The sequence below is a fragment of the Octopus sinensis genome, linkage group LG6, assembly GCF_006345805.1.
Source record: "Octopus sinensis linkage group LG6, ASM634580v1, whole genome shotgun sequence".
Classification (NCBI taxonomy): Eukaryota; Metazoa; Mollusca; class Cephalopoda; order Octopoda; family Octopodidae; genus Octopus; species Octopus sinensis.
In genome coordinates this window covers 34,621,747-34,643,054 of record NC_043002.1, presented here as the reverse complement: position 1 = coordinate 34,643,054, position 21,308 = coordinate 34,621,747, and the positions used below count along the sequence as shown (strand labels likewise).

The following is a 21,308-nucleotide window of genomic DNA, read 5'->3' as shown; positions in this document are numbered from 1 at the left end:
TGTTATGTCTATTTATGCTGACACAACATCAGCTTTATATACAAGTGGGTTTTCACATAGCTTCACTAGGCTTACTGTAGTTTTTACCTGAAGACTACTCTCAATGGGAAACTCAGAATAATAAGTTATGTTGAATTCCTCAACTTAATATTTGAGAAATATAGGTACAGGTATGGCTGTGTATGGCTTCCTAACCACATGATCTTGGGTTCAGTCTCACTGCATGGCACCTTGGGTGAGTGAGTGTCTTCTACTATATGTCTGGGCTGACCAAACCTTTGAGAGTGGATTTGGTTGGTAGAAACTGAAAGATGCCTTCTATACATGTGTGTGTGTGAGTGAGACGGTTTCTCTGCCTTTACTTAAGATAAGTCACATGATAGTTGTAAATGGATGTCATTGACCTACAAGCAATATCTCTCATTTGCAATCTTCTTTGAAAGCATGTCTAATCATGAGGAAATATTACTTTACTTGGAAACAAGTGAGGGTTGGAGACAAGAAAGGTATGTAGCTGTAGAAAATTTGCCTCAATAAATTCTGTTTGGCCCATAAAAGAATGGAAAAGCAGACGTTAAAACAATGATGATGATGATATTGTGTATGCTTTTGTTTGTTTGTACAGTTTGAGATAAGTTGTCAGTTGTTGATGAAGTTTCAGTAAAGATTGAAACTGGTCTAGCTGAACCCTCTCCTTCTGTCTAGGGTGAGGTTGTATAAACAGACAATTGTTTACCAATGTATTTAATAAAAATTTAATTTACACATGCAGAGTTGACTGAAATCTGTATGTCTGTTGTGTTATACAGATTTCAAACATCTCTAACAAATCAGTCTTCACCTGTAGTATTTCCCATTTTATTTTTCTTTGAATTTGTATGACAGTGCCATAGTGTATGGATGAAATTTTGTTTCATTCTTGAAGTAGATGTAATGATTGATAATTCTAGAAATATTCATTCTTTTTTCGAAATCTGTTAATGATGTGAGGTGAAAATTGCTTCAACCAATATTTGAACTTGGGTTGTGAATTTGGGTTGTCAAGTGTTTACCTTCACTCTTATGAGATGCACAATTTTATTAATTGGTAACCTTGGTATAATTTTTCCACAGTCACTCATTGTAGTTGTCCTCTTATTTAAAATATTTTAGTTAGAATTGAGTTTATGTTAATCTGTGTGATACTGGTGATACTGCGCGCGCGTGTGTGTGTGTGTGTTCTAGCTTTTCAGTTGTTAGTTGTTACTATGTTGTGCCCTAAATAAATGTACATCCCTTGTATTATTTGGAGTGTGACTGTTAGTGACCTCAGCTATTGAAAGATTGAACAACAGAATAATGTCACACAAACCTCTTATTAAGGGAGTATGTAGTAGGCCCATCATTGTGCCTACTCTAAGTCAACAGAAGTATATGACATGTCTGTTCACATTTGTATAGCTTGTTTGTGTAAAGATTACAATGATTTTTATAATTTACTTAAGTGATTGTTTCTGTCAGGTGTTTATCAAGTGTATCCAAATTTATTAAATCTTGGATTAAAATCTTGTGATTTAGGATGTTTGCAACTATCATGTTGGTAGAATTCTTGTGGTATATTAAATGCCGTAGTTTTTGTTGGGTGTCAGTGTCTTGGACTTTTCTTTTGGAATTATTTAATAGTTCTGTTTTCTAACAATGGATATCACTGTCTTGTGACTATTAAAGAGAACAGAATATCTTCCCTATCTATTATGTTAGTTAAACAATTAAAGAGGAAAATATATGAAAAATGAATTGTTGTTACATAAATTCACGTTAATATAACTCTCTCTAGACCAGGGATGGAGAAACACCTGCTTGTGGGCACAATTATGCCCGTGAGCCCATTTTATTGCACCCACAGGCTGGTATACTCGTATGTGCAGAATATAGTAAATTTTTCAATTCTAAAATTTATACACTATTCGTATGCCTATTTGCGACATAGGTCATGTTTCCACTATGACTTAAAATGGTTAGACTCGAACAGAAAATCATCCTTTAATTGCCATTTGAATGGAAATTTTGTTTCTCTGTAAAACACATATTGCTAGGTTTGTACCACCCCCTTGAGACCTAACTACACTCTAGCTGAAAAATAAAGAATACCTCATAAGTAATATAAGCATTCTAAATTCAGTGGCAGCATTAATGAAGATGTTACACATTAATTTAATGTGCTAAACTTATCCTTATTAATGTGTATTGAATTATACATAGATTATATACAAGATTTACACAAATATAAGAGTTAGAACTTGTGATCTGCCCATGGACTTTTATCTTTGGAAATTTTTGCCTGCTGCACTAAAAAGTTTCTCCACCCCTGCTCTAGACTTTTCATAACTTAAGATATAATCGTTGGGTTAATGGGCTCACGAAATTAGAGTAACTATGATTTGAATACTAAACAAACAAATTGTGTTATTTGATAGTTTAGAATACTGAGAATGAATTTTCTCATTCCTATCTGGACCACAAGTAACATATGGGCTGATGAAGAACCTCTGTATAGTTGCTCAATTTGGAATTGACTGTCAAGTCTTCTTTAGATCATGCCCTACTTTCTTAAGGAAAGGACGCATTAGATAATGTAGTCTTATTGTGATTTTATATACTCTTCAAAAGATGGGATAGTCATAGTTGGAATGCTTTTGATCAAAGTTGAACTGGAGTTAATCAACAACAGCACACTGCCTGTATATATTATTTCATGTAAATCTGTATACCCAACAAACTGTTTGCTACCTACAAAAATGTCTTTTGAAGTCATGTGCAACATTAGAATATTAGTTAGTAATAGCAGCTGTTTAACCATGAATTTACTGTATTAATCAACTATTGGGTAAAATTAACTGTTCTGTGTTATAACATCTTTGTAAGTTAAATATCAAGTTTGAAGGTCTGAAACTGTTGTCAAAACAGCTAGAAATCAAATAATTCTTCTGTTTTATTAGTAAAATTCCAGTTAACAAGTCAAAGATATCTCCATTCTTTTGTATTTTTTTTTTAATCAGAACTTCTAAAGAAGATAATTTTATCATAAGCAATTATTTTCTTGCTTTAGTTTGATATGTTTAATAAAGGATTAGCATTGAAGATTAACATTTCCACATCAAAGAATTGTTATACTTCAAGATTACCAATTCTAAATTACACAATCAATGGTTCTACTTAAATCTGTTAATGACTCATTCCATCATTCATTTGTACCATAATCTTAAATGTTTTAATTAGAATCCTTACAAAATATTCTTCACCCACACACACTGAAGCTGGTTTTATATTAATATTTTCTGAAAGTCTAAATATCCTGCTAATTGCATGTATTATATTCATGGTTTCCTATCAGATTAAAATGATCTAATGTCGAACTAGCCAGTTGGTTGAATGTAGCTGATATATTGTTATCATCATCATTGTTTAACATCCGTCTTCCATGCATGCATGGATAGGATGGTTGACAGGAGCTGGCCAGGTAGAAAACCATCCTAAGCTACTATCTGTTTTGGTAAGGTTTTTATGGCTGGATGCCCTTCCTAACACCAACCACTCTGCAGAGTGGACTCAGTGCTTTTTACATGGCACTAGTACAGGTGAGGTTAGTTTTGGCATGATTTTTACAGCTGGATGTCCTTCCAAATGCCAACCATATCACATTGTGGATTGGATGCTGTTTATGTGGCACCAGCACTGGCAGAGTCACCAAGTAACTTGCAAGATAAAGAATTTTGAGAAGGCAGGAGCATTTGAGGAAGGGAACTTGTGTCAGAGGATGAAAGGTTAGTGTAACAGAGAGGCAGAAACAGGTCTTGCTTGACACAGGTGCCAGATTGAGGCTGGCGAACGGCCACGATCGGATGTGTGTTTTGTCACGTGCCCACAGCACGGAGGCCGTCGATGCAGTACTGGCTACGGCCACTTTCGGATGGTTTTCTCTTGTGTCCCACCGGCACTGGTACCACAAAGATACAAATTCCATTGATGTTCATCTATTTTGATTTGTTTTGATTTGATTTTGATTTTGATTTTCACTTGCCTCAACAGGCCTTCACAAGTATCACAGGAGGAAGGTATGCACAGGTGGACTGACTACGTCCCAGGTAGGGGCCATGGTTTATTGCTGACTAGTCTTGCCGGGTCTTCGGATTACTTTATGTGCCACCGACACAGGTGCTAGATGAGGCTGGCGAAGGCACACCGGATGTGTTTGTTATGTGCCCACAGCACGATGGCCAGTGATGCGTACTGACTACGTCCACGTTCGGATGGATTCTTGTGTGCCACCGCACTGGTACCACAACGGTAGTGGCCAGAGATAAAGTTGCCTGTCTAATTCCTTCTATCCTAGTCTTCCATACTGCATCTTTCGTTATTGCTACAACCGTGATAAAACAATTCTTACGATCGTTCGTTAAAACTCCCGGTGGGTCAATTTTTATAATGGACTCAGTCGACAGCTGACTCTTCCTTCGTCGGACAACAGGTATACAGCATAAGCCCTCATTTCAGTTATCTCCAGACACTGAACAATAGCGTGAGGGACGGTTTCCCTGTCCCCCACCCCCGGATCTTGGACAGGTCGGCGACTGACGCTTACCATGTCTTGCGAGCTATCCCAAACGGGCAGCCTATGAGTTTGCTGCATTTAAAGAAGTCGTTAGTGCCCTGAATCATTATGTACCGTGTATCAAATATTGCGATTTGGGTTAATTCGTTTGTAATGAAGAAGCTGTGAAATTGTAAGTACTAATTTTCATATTTTTTCTGTTAGCTCTTAGCCATCGATATTTTTGTGTAATTCGTTCCATGATGTATACGACGTATTACAGGTAACTTAGAGAGAAATCTTTTTGCAGTAATAGGTTGACTCCTACCGTATAGGGAGGTTAAAGAACCCTTCTCCGACCTTCCTGTGATACCAGATTTTTAATTATGATAGAGGATTCCATGATCAGTCTTGTCAAACGCCTTAACAATATCAAGGTTTTAACAGTCAATGATTCTTTCCTCTTAAGAGATATTAGAGGTATGTTATGATGCTGTAAGCATTGTGACAGGCAACTTCGTTCAGTCCGAAACCTATTCCGAGTGTCATCTAAGTTGTTTTCCCTCAGGTATGTTATTACTTTTGTCTTCGGACAAGGCATGGGATAATTTTAGATGGTAAGACGTGAGGGAAAACAGGTCTGTAATTTTTAGCTTCAGCACTGCTACCTTCTTGTACCTATATAGGTTTTATTATAGCTTCTTTCAATAGTCTCGGGAATATGAAGGTATCTGGCGACTTTTGAAATAGTACCTTTAATGATTCTGAGGCGGTTTTTGCACGTTTTTTAGCTATATAACTAGAATACTATCTGGTACAATATGCTGAGTTTGAGTCTAAATCATTAATAGCCGCAAGTATATCAACTTCGTCCATGATATTAATTTAAGTTGTGTCTCTGCACTTGAGTTGGGGATCAAAGAATTCGCTGGATTATGCACGGGGCTGCGATACGGACGGAGAATACAGCCTTCCGCCTGTTGAAAATGAAAGTGTCGGGGATAAATTGCGATCAGTCCACGAAGACCTCTATCCGGCGCTGGGGTGAAAATCTTCGCAAATGGTAAGTTTACATGTCCGTTGAAGATGTTGAAAGCCGGATGAGATCTTCCTGCATCCTCCGTCGTCGAGTGAAGGCAATGCCAGCCGTGAGGATGTTCCTCTTACGCAAGCTTAGACAAGCCCGCGCCCATTCGGTTGCCAAGTGTTGAACCCGTTCAGGTGTTGAAGTCTTTCTGGAGATATGGGTTTGAGTTATGGATGAATATTCGAGGATGGGTCGCTAGAGTGATATATACAGGCTAAAAGCTTCCATTGAAAGGATCGGTGATGAGGAAAAGATTCCTTCTGGCTTTGCGAAGTACAAAAATACCACGCCCACCAAGTCTTTTTCAGCCATGGTCCTATGTAACCACTCTCAGAGGGAGAAATTGTTAGGCAAGATCTCGGGGTAGAAACATGCTGCGAGTCGATATATTTTTTGTGCCCATACAGATAATGGATAATGCTTTGGTGGAAATTAGCTGTGGGAATGATGAATTGAACATTGTGAATAAAGACAAAGTCGAATGTTATTTTCCCTAATTGAAGGGTAATGATGTATGGGAAAGTCTTTTTTGTATCGAGGAAAGCGTTCGTATCCCTCCACTCAGTTGCTTAGCTCCAGGCTGGATATAATCTCGGACCAGCTAAGATTAATAAAATTAAAGACCCTGTTAAAAGCATATAGCCCGTATGCTGGCCTCATCTAGGGTTAGACTTATGAGCGAAAAAGCACCTCTTCGTGGTGAATCGCTAGGTAATGCTTTAATATCATTCCTTTTTATATAGATTAGTCTGAAATTGTCGAATATATTCTTCGCAAATTAAGTAATTCGGAGTCGGTCTGCAATCATTTAAATGTTTCCTTTCAAATCTTTTAAATTTTTTTTTCTAAACTGGTCTAGTATTTCGAATGGCAATAAATATCAGGTATTTAACAAATGAGCATTAAATATCAAACAAAAATAAATCATTTTTGTTCCCTGGTCAAACTTTGGACCTACAACCTAAATGAGGAAAACCGATATGACTGAAATAATTTTAAAAGGACTTTTAAAAGGTGTCAACAGTCGAATCCATTCAACCATGTCGTCAGTCTTTAGCGACATCAACTACTAAAGAACAGCATTAGCGGCTGTTCTTCAAGAAACCAAGTATGAAGAGTAGCTGGTCATGCTTGTCGTTCCTGTGGTGCTGCTACTGTTGTTGTCACTAAAAAGAGATGAAAGAGGCAGTGGTATACGAAGTGAGAAAGAAAGAGGAAGAAGAAAGGCGGAATGTACCTTTGGTGCAATGCATCAACAGGGACAGTGCCTGAGATGGGAGGAATATGTGATCAACCGCAGAATATCATGGAAGGAACTTTGGGCTTGGGAACAAGCAAGAACATCCTTCCTGATCAAGTCTATCTTCGACGTTTTACCCTCACCGGCGAACTTAGTCGGTGGAACATAAACAAAACCGATGAGTGTAGATGCGGAGAGAAAGCGACGGTTAGACATGATCTGTCCAGTTGCAGACTAGCACTTGAAAGATATACATGGCGGCATAATAAAGTCCTCGGTGTCATAAGCGCAGCACTCAAGGAGAAGATCGAGAGGTACACAATAGGGGAAAATACCCAAAAGTAGAAAAGCGCAGGAAAGTTACTTCCACAAGGAAGGAAAAGGTATAAAACCAGGCCTACAAGTAAAGTATACGAGATGGACGAAAGATGGGAGGGATACTGGGAGGTGGCACGGACTTGGAAAGACAAGTAGTATTTCGACTAATAAAAAACAACAAAAGACCGGATTTAGTTCTATGGACAGAGACCGGAGAATGGGAATTTACTAGAACTGACAGTACCTTGCGAAGAGAACATCGGCAACGCAGAGGAACGAAAGGAGAAGTATGAAAAGCTAATCGAAGAGAAAGCAGAGAACAGGGATGGAATGTCGAATATTATCACCTGGCAGTTGGGGCTAGAGGGTTAATTGAAAGAAAATGACAACGCTTTCAAAAGAAGATTTGTTTTTTTCTAGCCCCTAGCTGCGTAAATATAAGGAGAGTACAGGAGGCGGTCGAAAAAGTCAGCTTCTATATATGGCTGAAGCGGGAAGACGATGGGAAATAACATCATTAGGTGAGACAAGCTGACTGAATCAGCTTCGCTGACTGACAAGTGACGGTCGTTTAGAAACAGCGCGGGCTAAAACTACGCGCCCTTCACTAGTCAGTTAATATGTAAGACTGTGTCACATGACAACTTGCTGGAGCTGCCTGCTGACAGGTGACGGTCGTTTAGAAAAAGCGCGGGCTAAAACTACGCGCCTTCACTAGTCAGTTAATGTGAGACTGTGTCACGTGACAACGCTGGGGCTGCCTGCTGGAGCCTATGCGGCAGGTATTTAAAGGGAGAATTTGACAAGACAGTCAGTCACCGGCTGACACTCGCTGTCACTTGTTCATTTATTCATCGATGCTCGAAGAGACTGTGTTTTGTGAGTTGCTTAGTTTTGATGTTGAATTGTTATTGTTGAGCGTTTCGGTGTGGGGATTGGGTTGTCTGTCTGTGGGACGGACAGGGGAAAATGGACCCCCTCCATAACGGGAAGGATGGCCGGGAGAAGTTTGTTGAAAGTTGTCGGAGTTGTCGACGTCCGAGGAGGAGTGGAAAGGAGCAGTGAAAGGATGGATGGGAAGCTTGGTAATGCGTATGCAGGAGTGGCGAGGAGGAGGTCGGAAGAAAAGGAGGTGGACCTGGTTAAACTGCCGGGCTTCCGAATTTGTGGAGAGGAGGACGGCGAAGTCGAGCTGTCACCACCAACAAGGCGTGGGAGTGGTTCCATCACGGGAACCGTCAGGTAGAGTGGTAGCAAGCGGAAGGAAAAGAATTGAAGTAGTGGCATGGAAATTGTTGAGGAAGCGCTGAAACAACAGAGGAGGAAGTTGTGTGTTTGACAAGAGGGATGGAATGCGGTACAGTGACGGTTCGATATGGGAGCGAGAGCGTCGCAAGAGGGTGGCAGCCGGCGGCAGTAACAGCGGGAGTAACCTGCTGCCTTCGTACTTAAACGGGAAAACCACGCGAGTCGGGGTGGAGGGAGTGCCCCCCACACCTAGAGGGCGAATATATGGCAGCAGCTGTGATTGGAGGGAATGAGAAGAAGTGGATGGATATCCTCTTGCCACCATAAAATATGAAGGGCTGAGGGTGCTACCCGGATATGAGCGTACAGGCGGAGACCGAAACGCTGAATTGTTAACAGAAAATATAAGAATGGGTACCATCATCATGAGAGTGGGGTGGAAGGCAGAGCCCCGCGCTGTTATAAGTGTGCCTGAGAGGTCCACATAAGAGTCACTATCCTCCCCACCAAAGGAAAAGGAAATGTTACGGAACCCCAAAAAGAGGAAGAAACTAAAGAAGAGAACCAAACAGAAAAGGAGGAAACGACAGAAGAAGAGGAGATCCAGCAGAGTGGGAAGAAGGAAGGAAAAAAGAAAGAGAAGAAGAGAAAAGCAAACAGTACGGAACCCCAATCACCCCAACACCATCCGCACCCTCTGAGTCCACCCGTCCCCTGCCAGACAGTGAACCCACCGCTCCCACCAACAAGAAAACAGAAAAAAGATACACACAGCCAGGACACTAAAAAGAACCCAGGCAACATTTTATGTATTGCAGGGAAAGAGGGAAATAAAAAGACAATGACGATACCAATGGGTGATAGGGGAGGGAACGATGTGCAGTAATTCAAAGGAACAAGTATATGAGTTTTATGGAAAGGTGCGAAAAAGAAGGACTGGGGAATATCAAAGGGAACATGGATGAAGAGACGGTGAAGGATTGGAAGAGTGGTTCGGGAGAAGGATAGAGATGAAGGCATATTGCATTGGGACTGAGCAAGAAGGTTTGTTGGGACTGACGACTGAAGGACAGGTAAGTGATGCTAGCGGATGGGGCCGTTAGCATCACTTTTATATATCATTTTCATAATTCATTTACCCATATTTATGTAATTGTGATGTTTTGTGTTCCCAATGTTTGTACTCTCCATTCTGTGTCGCCCTCTATGGGTAATAAAGAAACACAGTCACCGGCTGATACTCGCTGATGATACATCGAGAGGAGCAGGAACAGAAGAAAGAAGACATGCACCCAACACCAGAGCTGAAGACACCTCCGAAAGAGTGCCTCGCCACGTCAAAATAGTAGAGGAGTAGGGGCTGAAACCGGACGTGGTTCCTCCTGATGAATGTCTTGAGCTAATGGATCTTATAAAGGAGCTGTGTGGTATCAGACCACGAAGCACGTTGTAATTTCTTTTTTCTCTTGACGCTACTTTGCTTCAGAAGTTGGTCAGTCATAAATTCCCTTGGGAATTTAAGCCCAGCTTCATCACTTTTATTTATTTATTTTTTGTTCTTTGTTTTTGCCTTGAAACGAAATCTAGCTTCAAGCATCTTATACAGATAACTTTTGAGACACTATTTTCTGAAACTGGTAATATATGTAGGGGGTGCAAATTTTGATCTTGCACCACCTGAAAATTCCAAGGGGTGCAGGTGCACCCGCTGCACCCCCGTTCCCGAGCCCTTGAAGACAGCGCAATGATTTTAATGTTCTGTGTATAAAGTATCCAACGATATGATATTACTGAATTGACGACAATCAGTTTCGTTTAGGCGGAATCAAGTGTTGTTATTAAAGACCCAGGTTCAAAACTGTTGAACGGCTGGTCCAAGTCTGCGTTCCACATCATTCCAAAGTACAATTGGTGGAAAACGATAGCTCCAAGATAAAGAAAATAGTCAACTGGAATTGACACAAAAACGTGAACCCAGAACTACTTCAATTGGCATCACTCTATCATCACAAGAATTAACTTCTTTGAAGTCAAAAGAAAAAGAAAAGTTGAAGAAAAAACATTAAAAAAACAACTACGCTCTCACCATATTCCAGAATATTTTACGCGAGACTGGCCTTCCCACTCGTTAAAGCACTCAACACGGAGGAACCACTTAATTGTGAAAAGAAATGAGATTTCTCGGACACAAGAAACGACAAACTACGGCAGCGATATGCTTTTTCACTTCACTTCACAACAAATTAACAATTGTCAATAGTAGTGGTTCAAATATTAATCTACCCTAAAATTCACTTTCGATATCAGTCAGCCTGCATAGCTCAGTCGGTAGAGCATCAGACTTTTAAGAACTGTAGTGTTATGAAATCTGAGGGTCGCGGGTTCAAGTCCCTCTGGGCGACAAATTTTTCATGCAATACCATTTTTTTTTTTTTCCTTTTTCTTAGTCAAACACATTTTCACCTTGCTGCTGTTACAGTTCTCATTCAAAATTTTTCTTTTTGCTCAATCTTTTCTTGCTGCCCATCACGTTTTCCAGCTTGGCAATGTCATTCCGGTCATTCGAGATATTTTTACGCTCTTCTATTTCCATTAGCATCAGTCTTTTGCGTGTTTATTCCTACCGCGCTATGTCATCATCTTCGGCCACAGTCTAATGACTGAAATAAGTAAAATTCAATCATTGTATCAAGTAAATTAACTGACTGGCCATTCTGTGAAGCATGGATAGAGATCTCTGACTAAAGTTTTCATTACTAAAGAAGAAACGTATATTTCATCGTACTAGATCAATTTCAGCCATCTAAAATCACACACAATAGCTCTCTTAAATTTCATGTATTTTCCCCGGCGTCAAACAAATACACTTCATTGTGTCTTATACACGTGTGTGTGTGTGTGTGTGTGTGGTGTGTGTGTGTGTGTGTGTGTGGTGTGTGTTGGTGTGTGTGTGCGCGTGTGTGTGTGGTGTGTGTATGTAGTAGTAGTCCACTCATCGCAATGAGTTTCTGCAATGGACTGGCATCTCATTGAGAGCATTGCAGTAATACGGTCACCTACACACCATAGAGACGAGGTAACCGCCCTTTGAATCCCTAGAACTCTCGACAGCAATGTTCGGTGGTGATAATGATGATGATGATGATGATGATGATGATGATGATGATGATAGAGGTGGTAGTGGTGGTGGTGGAGGAGGAGGAAATATTGCGTGATGCAACTGAAATAACTGATGGCTATATTATACCAGCTGCGTACTGGGGTCGATCTTTTCGACTCGCGCCGTCCACAAAAATGTCGGGCCTTGTGCCTAGAGTAGAAAAGATTATAATGAAAGTGAGTAGTGTATATACATTTTGAATGACCATATGACTTTACCAGGATGGGACTTGATGAGTGAACGAATGCTATATTAAATACCAGTAGTTAATGTGGAAGGAATATAGTAATCACTACGGGTGACATAAGATATCAGATGACAGCTTTATACAACAATCGTTTCAGTTAACAAGGAATGTCTAGCTAAGTCCATAATATCATTTGTCTAAAAGTTAAACTGGCTTAACGGAAGCCCGCATAGCTCAGTCGGTAGAGCATCAGACTTTTAAGAACTGTCGTGTTATGAAATCTGAGGGTCGCGGGTTCAAGTCCCTCTGCGGGCGACATATTATTTTCTTGCAATACCATTTTTTTTCTCGTAGTCGAATACATTTTCACCCTGCTACTGTACAATTGTTTTTCCCTTTTGGCTCAATCTTTTCTGGCTGCTCATCACATTTTCCAGCTTGGCAATGTCATTCTGGTCTTTCGAAATATTTTTACTCTCTTCTATTTCCATTAGCATTCAGGCTTTTGCTCTTTTATTCCTACCACGCTGTCAGCATCTCGGCCACAGTCTAATGACTGAAACAAGTAAAATTTAAACATTCTCACAAGTAAATTATCTGGCTGCCCTGGCAATTCTGTGAAGCATGGGTATAGATCTCTGACTACAGTTTTCATCTACAAACTAACATATATTTACATCGTACTAGATCCATTTCAGCCATCTAAAATGACACACAGTAGCTCCTCTTAAATTGTCATGTATTTTCATATATCAAACTTCGTTGCACCACTGGTAACACATAAGAACAAGACCACTGATTATTACATTTTAAGATATTATGATATAGTGCCAGAAAACAAGATAGGATCTTTACCTTTGACCTACAGATTTAAAAAAAAATTTTTCTAACTAAACACTTTCAAACTTCGGACACTGGTAGAATGTGTCATATAAACATGTTTTACTCTTAGCATTTTTGAGAAAAACTTAATTTACGAAGATTTTGATAATTTCAAGCAATCGATGACGTGTATTCAGATAAATAAAATGACTGCTGTTGTTTATCAACAAGAAATTCGGTGGTGGATATTTCGTTTGTCACTGCTATTTATGACAACCCTAACTCAAAACCCCAACCCTACCTAAAACCTTAACGCTAACCCCTAACCCTAACGCTCTAAACCTAGTTGTCGACGATACACCCACAGACAATGTTTATGAGTTTATTAAAATGCGTTGTCGAGTTATATCTAGGAATGCCAATATATGATATGTAGGATTATAACGATCTGAGATTGTGTAATGGAACTGTAGCCATTGCCAGTAGTATTGTATGTATGTATGAATGTTTGTATGTATGTACATATGTATATGTAGCTAAGTTCAAAGATTTAATCTATCTAAATTTTCGTTGATGACTTGTCAGCCCGCATAGCTCAGTCGGTAGAGCATCAGACTTTAAGAACTGTAAGTGATGAAATCTGAGGGTCGCGGGTTCAAGTCCCTCTGCGGGCGACGATTTCTCTTTGGAAATTGTCCTGAAGAAATACCTATTCACTGGTTTCAAATGTGATCATTACATTTCTTTAATTGATTGATTTGGTGTGGAAACAGCTGCAAGTAGGAATTTCTCTGCAGGAATCCGAATTTCTTTGAATAAATAAACTTCTGTACTTCATTTTTTCTCTCTTCTTTTTGACAATTATATATATATATATATATATATATATATATATATAAATTTGTATATATATATATATATATGTGTGTGTGTGTGTGTGTGTGTGTGTGTGTGTATGTATATATATGTATGTAAAGTACTGTATATATATATACGCATTGACACACGCAAAATACATACACAAAGATAACTGCGCCCTCATACATACATACATCATATACATGCACACTCTTGGTCACATACACTAACACACACACACACACGTTATATACGCACAAACACGCACGTCAGAGTTACTCACCCCTATTCACACACACTTGCTCACTCACACACACCATTCTCGCATAAACACACACGCACGCGCCCCTTCTCTTCTTGCCATCACTAGCACTTTATTATCATAAACCTCTTCTTAATTATTATCTCGCTCCTTTCAACCTCTTTTTTTCTCCAATAAATCGCCATGTTGGACCGCTGAAATCTACAAGATTTTTTCATTGTTTTTCTTTCTCTGTTTATTTTCTCTTATCCCTTTCTATTGAAGAGCGTAGGCGCGAAAAGTAAAGCACATTTTTCATTCCCCAGCGTCAAACAAATACACTTCCTTGTTGTCTTATTACAGTGTGTGTGTGTGAGTGTGTGTGTGTGTGAGTGTGTGTGTGTGCGTGCGTGCGTGCGTGTGTGTGTGTGTATGTAGTAGTAGTCCACTGTTGTCCACTCATCTGCAATGAGTATTTCTGCAATGGACTGGCATCTCATTGAGGAGCATTGCAGTAATACGGTCACCTACACGCCATAGAGACGAGGTAACTGCCCCCTTGAATCCTAGAACTCTCGACAGCAATGTTCGAGTGGTGATAATGATGATGATGATGATGATGATGAAGATAGAGGTGGTAGTGGTGGTGTTGGAGGGGGGGGGAGATATTGCGTGATGCAACTGAAATAACTGATGGCTATATTATACAGCTGCGTACTGGGGTCGATCTTTTCGACTCGCGCCCGTCCACAAAAATGTCGGGCCTTGTGCCTAGAGTAGAAAAGATTTTAATTGAAAGTGAGTAGTGTATATACATTTTGAATGACCATAATTATCAGGATGGGACTTGATGGGGTGAACGAATTACTACATTAAATATCAGTAGTAAATGTGAAGGAATTATTAGTAATCACTACGGGGTGACATAAGATATCAGATGACAGCTTTATACAACAATCGTTTCAGTTAACAAGGAATGTCTAGCTAAGTCCATAATATTTCATTTGTCTAAAAGTTAAACTGGCTTAACGGAAGCCCGCATAGCTCAGTCGGTAGAGCATCAGACTTTTAAGAACTGTCGAGTAATAAAATCTGAGGGTCGCGGGTTCAAGTCCCGCTGCGGGCGACATATTATTTTCTTGCAATGCCATTTTTTTTTTCTCGTAGTCGAATACATTTTCACTCTGCTACTGTTACAATGTTTTCCCTTTTGGCTCTATCTTTTCTTGCTGCTCATCACATTTTCCAGTTTGGCAATGTGTCATTCCGGTTTCGAATATTGTTACGCTCTTCTATTTCCATTAGCATTCAGTTTTTTGCTGTTTTATTCCTACCGCGCTATGTCATATATTGGCCACAGTTAATGACTGAAACAAGTAAAATTTAATCATTGTCACAAGTAAATTAACTGACGGCCCTGGCAATTCTGTGAAGCATGATAGAGATCTCTGACTACAGTTTCATCTACAAACAAACGTATATTTACATCGTACTAGATCCATTTCAGCTATCTAAAAATCACACACAATAGCTCTCTTAAATTTTCATGTATTTTCATATATCAAACTTTGTGCACCACTGGTAACACATTAAGAACAAGACCACTGATTATTAATTTTAAGATATTATGATATTAGTGCCAGAAAACAAGACCTACAGATTAAAAAATAATTTTTTCTAACTAAACACTTTCAAACTTCGGACACTGGTAGAATGTGTCATATAAAACATGTTTTACTCTTAGTATTTTTGAGAAAAACTTATATTTGCGAAGATATTTCACCTTAAAGTTCTCGTGTTTCGATAATTTCAACCAATCGATAACGTGTATCAGCTGAATAAAATTAATGCTGTTATTGTCAGCAAGAACTTCCGGTGGTGTATATTTCGTTTGTCACTGCTATTTATGACAGCCCTCACCCTAAAAACCCGACCCTAAACCTAAAACCTTAACCCTAACCCTAAAACCTTAACCCAAAACCCTAACCCTAAAACCTATATGGCGACGAAACGCCACAGACATCTTTTAATGAATTTCGTAAAATGCGTTGTCGAGTTATATCGAAAGAATGCCAATATGTGTTATGTAGGATTATAACGATCTGAGATGTGCAATGGGAACTGTAACCATTACAGTAGTATTGTATGTATGTATGTATGTATGTATGTATGTATGTATGTATGTATGTTGTATGTATGTATGTAGATGTATGTATGTTTCCATGTATGTACGTATGTTTATAGTAGCTAAGTTCAAAAGATTTAATCTATCTAAATTTTCGTTGGGTGTAATTGTCTGCCCGCATAGCTCAGTCGGTAGAGCATCAGACTTTTAAGAACTGTCAAGTGAGAAATCTGCGGGTCGCGGTTTCAAGTCCCTCTGCGGGCGACGATTTCTTTCTTTGGAAAATGTCCCTGAAGAAGAAATACCTAATTGACTGGTTTCAAATGTGATAATTTAAATTTCTTTTATTGTATTGATTTGGTGTGGAAAACAGCTGCAAGCAGGAATTTCTCTGCAGGAATTCGAATTCTTGAATAGATAACTTCTGTACTTCTTTTTTCTTCCATCTTCTTTTTGTCATATATATATATATATATGATATATATATATATATATATATATATATATATATATTATAGATATGTAAAGAATAGTCAAATACATTAGCGTGGAGCATACAGAGTGACCCCATAAAGACACAGCCAATTGTTAATATAGGGCATTCCTTCGATATGACTCGACGACATCGGGCATTTCCGAATTCAAAGAAATTCGAATTCATGCGAAGAAATTCCTGCTTGCAGCTGTTTCCACATCCAATCAATTGAATTATAGAAATTGAATTCCCATATTTGAAACCAGTCAATTGGTTATTTCTTCTGGGACAATTCTAAAAACAAAAACTCGTCGCCCGCAGAGGGACTTAAACCCGCGACCCTCAGATTCATCTGAGTATTTGGTGTGTGTAGTATGTATGTATGTATGTATGTATGTATGTATGTATGTATGTATGTATGTATGTATGTGTGCATGTATGATGTATTGTATGTATGCATGCATGCATGCATGCATGCATGCATGTATGCATGCATGCATGTAGTGTATGTATGTATGTATGTATGTATGTATGTATGTTGTACGTATGTATCTAGTAGCTAAGTTCAAAAGATTTAATCTATCTAAATTTCCATGACGCGTATGTCAGCCCGCATAGCTCAGTCGGTAGAGCATCAGGCTTTTAAGAACTGCCGTGTTATGAAATCTGAGGGTCACGGGTTCAAGTCCATCTGCGGCCGACAAATTTTCTTTTGGAAATTGTTGCAGAAGAAATGACCAATTGACTGGTTGGTTTTATATTTGCTGGATGGTTTTATATTTACAGATATGTATTGTATGTTTATATGTACAGATAATTACTAGCATGTTACATGATTTTATGAATCATATATCATATAAAGCGCTTTCGTCCACCCTGTGGAGTTTTCAAATTGAACTTTTGCAGGAATTTTGTCTCCTTATATAGTATTATTGAGTGTGTAGGGGCGGGGAGAGATATAAGATACTACAAGGGTGAAGAATGGGGAGAAAGTGAGTGAGAGAGAGAGAGATCGTGTGTTTTTTTGTATCTTAAAGAAGTGTTAAGAAAAGAGAAGGAAAGAAAGAAGAAGGAGAGAAAGAAGAAAAAATTGCTGATATCTTGCAGCTGGTCAGTCTTCAATGGTAAGTAATTCTTAGTTTTTAGAAATGGGCAACCAGCTGGTCACTCCAGCGGAGCAAAATGTCACTTTTAAATAAATTGTCTGGATTTCTTTCATATTATTGTCTTGTGAGAGAGAGAGAGAGAGAGAGAGAGAGAGAGAGAGTGCGTGTGTTTGGTGTCTGTGTATCTGAAAGGAAGTGTCAAATGGGAACGGGAATGAAAGGAAGGAGGAGGAGGAGGGAAACAAGAAAAAAAATGTGTTTACATTTTGCAACTGGTGAGTCTTTCAATCCAATGTGTGATACCTGTGCTGATATGGGATGGAGAATCTGGATGAAAGAGTTTTTATTTTGTATATGTACATATGTGTAGTACTGTTTGTGTGCATGTGGTGGTGTGTGTGTGTGTGTGTGTGGTGTGTGTGTTTAATACAATTTTACTTTACAAATTGGTCCTTCATCTAGTACAAAATATTATAGAAATATTTTCAGCTATTTAATTTGGTGGGGAACTTTGTTATGAAGTATGTTCCATATTTCTCCTGAAGGAGGTGTCATTCTTTGGACATTTGTAGAAGGGAAAGATCTTAAATTTTCCTTCTCCACATGTTTCTAGGTGTTTCGCTGAGTAAATACCCAGATACATGTGAGAAGGAAAATTTAAGATCTTTTCTTTCTACAAATGTCCAAAGAATGACACCTCTTTCAGGAGAAATATGGAAAAATACTTCATAATAGTTCTCGTGTCCCAACTGAAACAGATGAGGGCTATTTATACCTGTTCTTTATTACCCACAAGGGGCTAAACATAGGCATAGGTACAGTGCTATATTATACCACCTGCGCACTGGGGTCGATCTATTCGACTGGCCCCCTCCACAAAAATGCCGGGCCTTGTGCCTAGGGTAGAAAAGATTATAATTGAAAGAAGTAGTGTATATACATTTTGAATGACCAATTTGACTTTACCAGGATGGGACTTGATGAGTGAACGAATTACTACATTAAATATCAGCAGTAAATGTGAAGGAATTATTAGTAATCACTACGAGGTGACGTAAGATACCAGATGACGGCTTTATACAACAATCGTTTCAGTTAACAAGGAATGTGTAGCTAAGTCCATAATATTTCAATCGTCTAAAAGTTAAACTGGGCGGCCGGAAGCCCGCATAGCTCAGTCGGTAGAGCATCAGACTTTTAAGAACTGTCGAGTTATGAAATCTGAGGGTCGCGGTTTTTAAGTCCCTCTGCGGGCGACATATTATTTTCTTGCAATACCATTTCATTTTTCTCGTGGTCGAATACATTTTCACCCTGTAACTCTCTGAAGCATGAGTATAGATCTCTGACTACAGTTTTCATCTATAAAGAGACATATATTTAAATGGTACTAGATCCATTTCAGCCATCTAAAATCACACACAATGGCTCCTCTTATATTATCATGTATTTTCATATATTAAACTTCGTTGCACCACAACTGCGCATTAAGAACAACACCATTGATTATATAAGATATTATGATATTAGTGCCAGAAAACAAGATATATAGAGAGATAGATATCCTTTGATAAAGAATGAAAATCACAATCACACATTTAATAGAAACCTGTAAAGAATAGTCAATATACATTAGCGTAAGCTAACAGAGTGACGCCATGAAAACACAGCCAATTGTTAATATATGGGCATTCCCTCGATATGACTCGACGACGTTGGGCATTTCCGAATTCAAAAAAATTCGATTTAATCTATCTAAATTTTCGTTGAATCATGTGTCAGTCAGCATAGCTCAGTCGGTAGAGCATCAGACTTTTAAGAAATGCCGAGTTATGAAATCTGAGGGTCGCGGGTTCAAGTCCCTCTGCGGGCGACGATTTTTCTTTTGGTCCAATTGACTGGTTGGTTTTATATTGCTGGATGGTTTTATATTTACAGATATTTATTAGTATGCTACATTTTTTATGGATCATATATCATAAAAGGCTTTCGTCCACTCTATTGGAGGTTTAAATTGAACTTTTGCAGGAATTTTGTCTCCTTTTATAGTATTATTGAGTGTGTAGGGATCGGGGAGAGATATAAGATACTACAAGAGGGTGAAGAATGGGGAGAAAGTGAGAGAGAGAGATCGTGTGTTTTTGTATCTTAAATAAGTGTTAAAGAAAAAGAGGACACGAAGAAGAAGGAGGAGAGAAAGAAGAAAAATTACTGATATCTTTGCAGCTGGTCAGTCTTTCAATGGTAAGGGATTCTTGGCTTTTAGAAATGGCAAACCTAGCTGGTCACTCCAAGGGGAGCAAAATGTCCCTTTTCAAAAAATTGTCTGGATTTCTTTTTATCCTTGTCTTGTGGAGGGAGAGAGAGTGTGTGCGTGTGTGTGTGTGTGTGTGTGTGTGTGTGTGTGTGTGTGTGCGTGTGGGTGTCTGTGTATCTGAATAAGGTGTCAAATGGGAAAGGGAATGAAAGGAAGGAGGAGGAGAGAAAGAAGAAAAAAATGTGTTTACATTTTTACAACTGGTGAGTCTTTCAATAGAAAATATTTCTTGGCTTTTAGAAATGGCAAACTCAACTGACCACTTCAAGGGGGGCAAAATGTCACTTCTCAAAAAATTGTCTGGATTTCTTTTTATCATTGTTTTGTGTGTGTGTGTGTGTGTGTGTGTGTGTATGTGTGTGCACATGTATGTGTGCACATGTATGTGTGCACGTGTGTGTGTGCACATGTGTGTGTGTGTGTGTGTGCACATGTGTGTGTGGGTGCCTGTGTATCTGGAAGGGTTGTCGCTGGAGAAGGAAGATAGAAGAAAGAGAAGAAGAAGAAATAATTGTGTTGACATTTATACCACTGTATAACTCTTTCAATCCAGTGTTTGATTCCTGTGCTGATATGCGTTGGAGAATCTGGATGAAAGATTATTAATATTTATGTATATGTACATATGTGTAGTACTGTTTGTGTGTGTGTGTGTGTGTGTGTGTGTGTGTGTCTGTGTGTGCCTGTGTGTTTGTGTGTGTGTGTGTATGTGTTTAATACAGTTTACTTTACAAAATTGGTCCTTCATCTAGTACAAATTATTATAGAAATAATTTAAGCCATTTAATTTGGTGGAGAACATTGTTATGATTATAATTGAAAGAGAGTAGTGTATATACATTTTGTATGACAAGTATGACTTTACCAGGATGGGACTTGATGAGTGAACGAATTACAATATTAAATATCAGTAGTAAATGTGAAGGAATTATTAGTAATCACTACGGGGTGACATAAGATATCAGATGACAGCTTTATACCACAATCGTTTCAGTTAACAAGGAATGTCTAGCTAAGTCCATAATATTTCATTTGTCTAAAAGTTAAACTGAACGGATGGAAGCCCGCATAGCTCAGTCGGTAGAGCATCAGACTTTTAAGAACTGCTGCGTTATGAAATCTGAGGGTCGCGGGTTCAAGTCCCTCTGCGGGCGACGATTTTTCTTTTGGAAATTGTCGCAGAAGAAATGTCCAATTGACTGGTTGGTTTTATATTTGCTGGATGGTTTTATACTTACAGATATTTATTAGTATGTTACATTTTTTATGAATCATATATCATATAAAAGCGCTTTGGTCCACTCTGGTGGAGTTTTCAAATTGAACTTTTGCAGGAATTTTGTCTCCTTTTATAGCATTATTGTGTGTGTAGGGGCGGGGAGAGATATAAGATACTACAAGAGGGTGAAGAATGGGGAGAACGTGAGAGAGAGAGATCATGTGTGTTTTTGTATCTTAAAGGTGTGTTAAAGAAAAAGAGAAGGAAAGGAAGAAGGAGAGAAAGAAGAAAAAATTTGTTGATATCTTTGCAGCTAGTCAGTCTTTCAATGGTAA

The 21,308-nt window shown here is 38.8% G+C and overlaps 3 non-coding genes across 3 annotated transcripts; all 3 read left to right on the top strand.

Moving 5' to 3' along the window:
- Positions 1-12,033: 12,033 nt before the first annotated feature.
- Trnak-uuu lies at positions 12,034-12,125 on the top strand. Its single transcript is given in 2 exon segments — positions 12,034-12,070; positions 12,090-12,125. It is a non-coding gene; the product is annotated as a tRNA-Lys (tRNA).
- A 2,640-nt stretch (positions 12,126-14,765) lies between these two features.
- On the top strand, positions 14,766-14,857 carry Trnak-uuu. Its single transcript is given in 2 exon segments — positions 14,766-14,802; positions 14,822-14,857. It is a non-coding gene; the product is annotated as a tRNA-Lys (tRNA).
- A 5,959-nt stretch (positions 14,858-20,816) lies between these two features.
- On the top strand, positions 20,817-20,908 carry Trnak-uuu. Its single transcript is given in 2 exon segments — positions 20,817-20,853; positions 20,873-20,908. It is a non-coding gene; the product is annotated as a tRNA-Lys (tRNA).
- Positions 20,909-21,308: the final 400 nt, after the last annotated feature.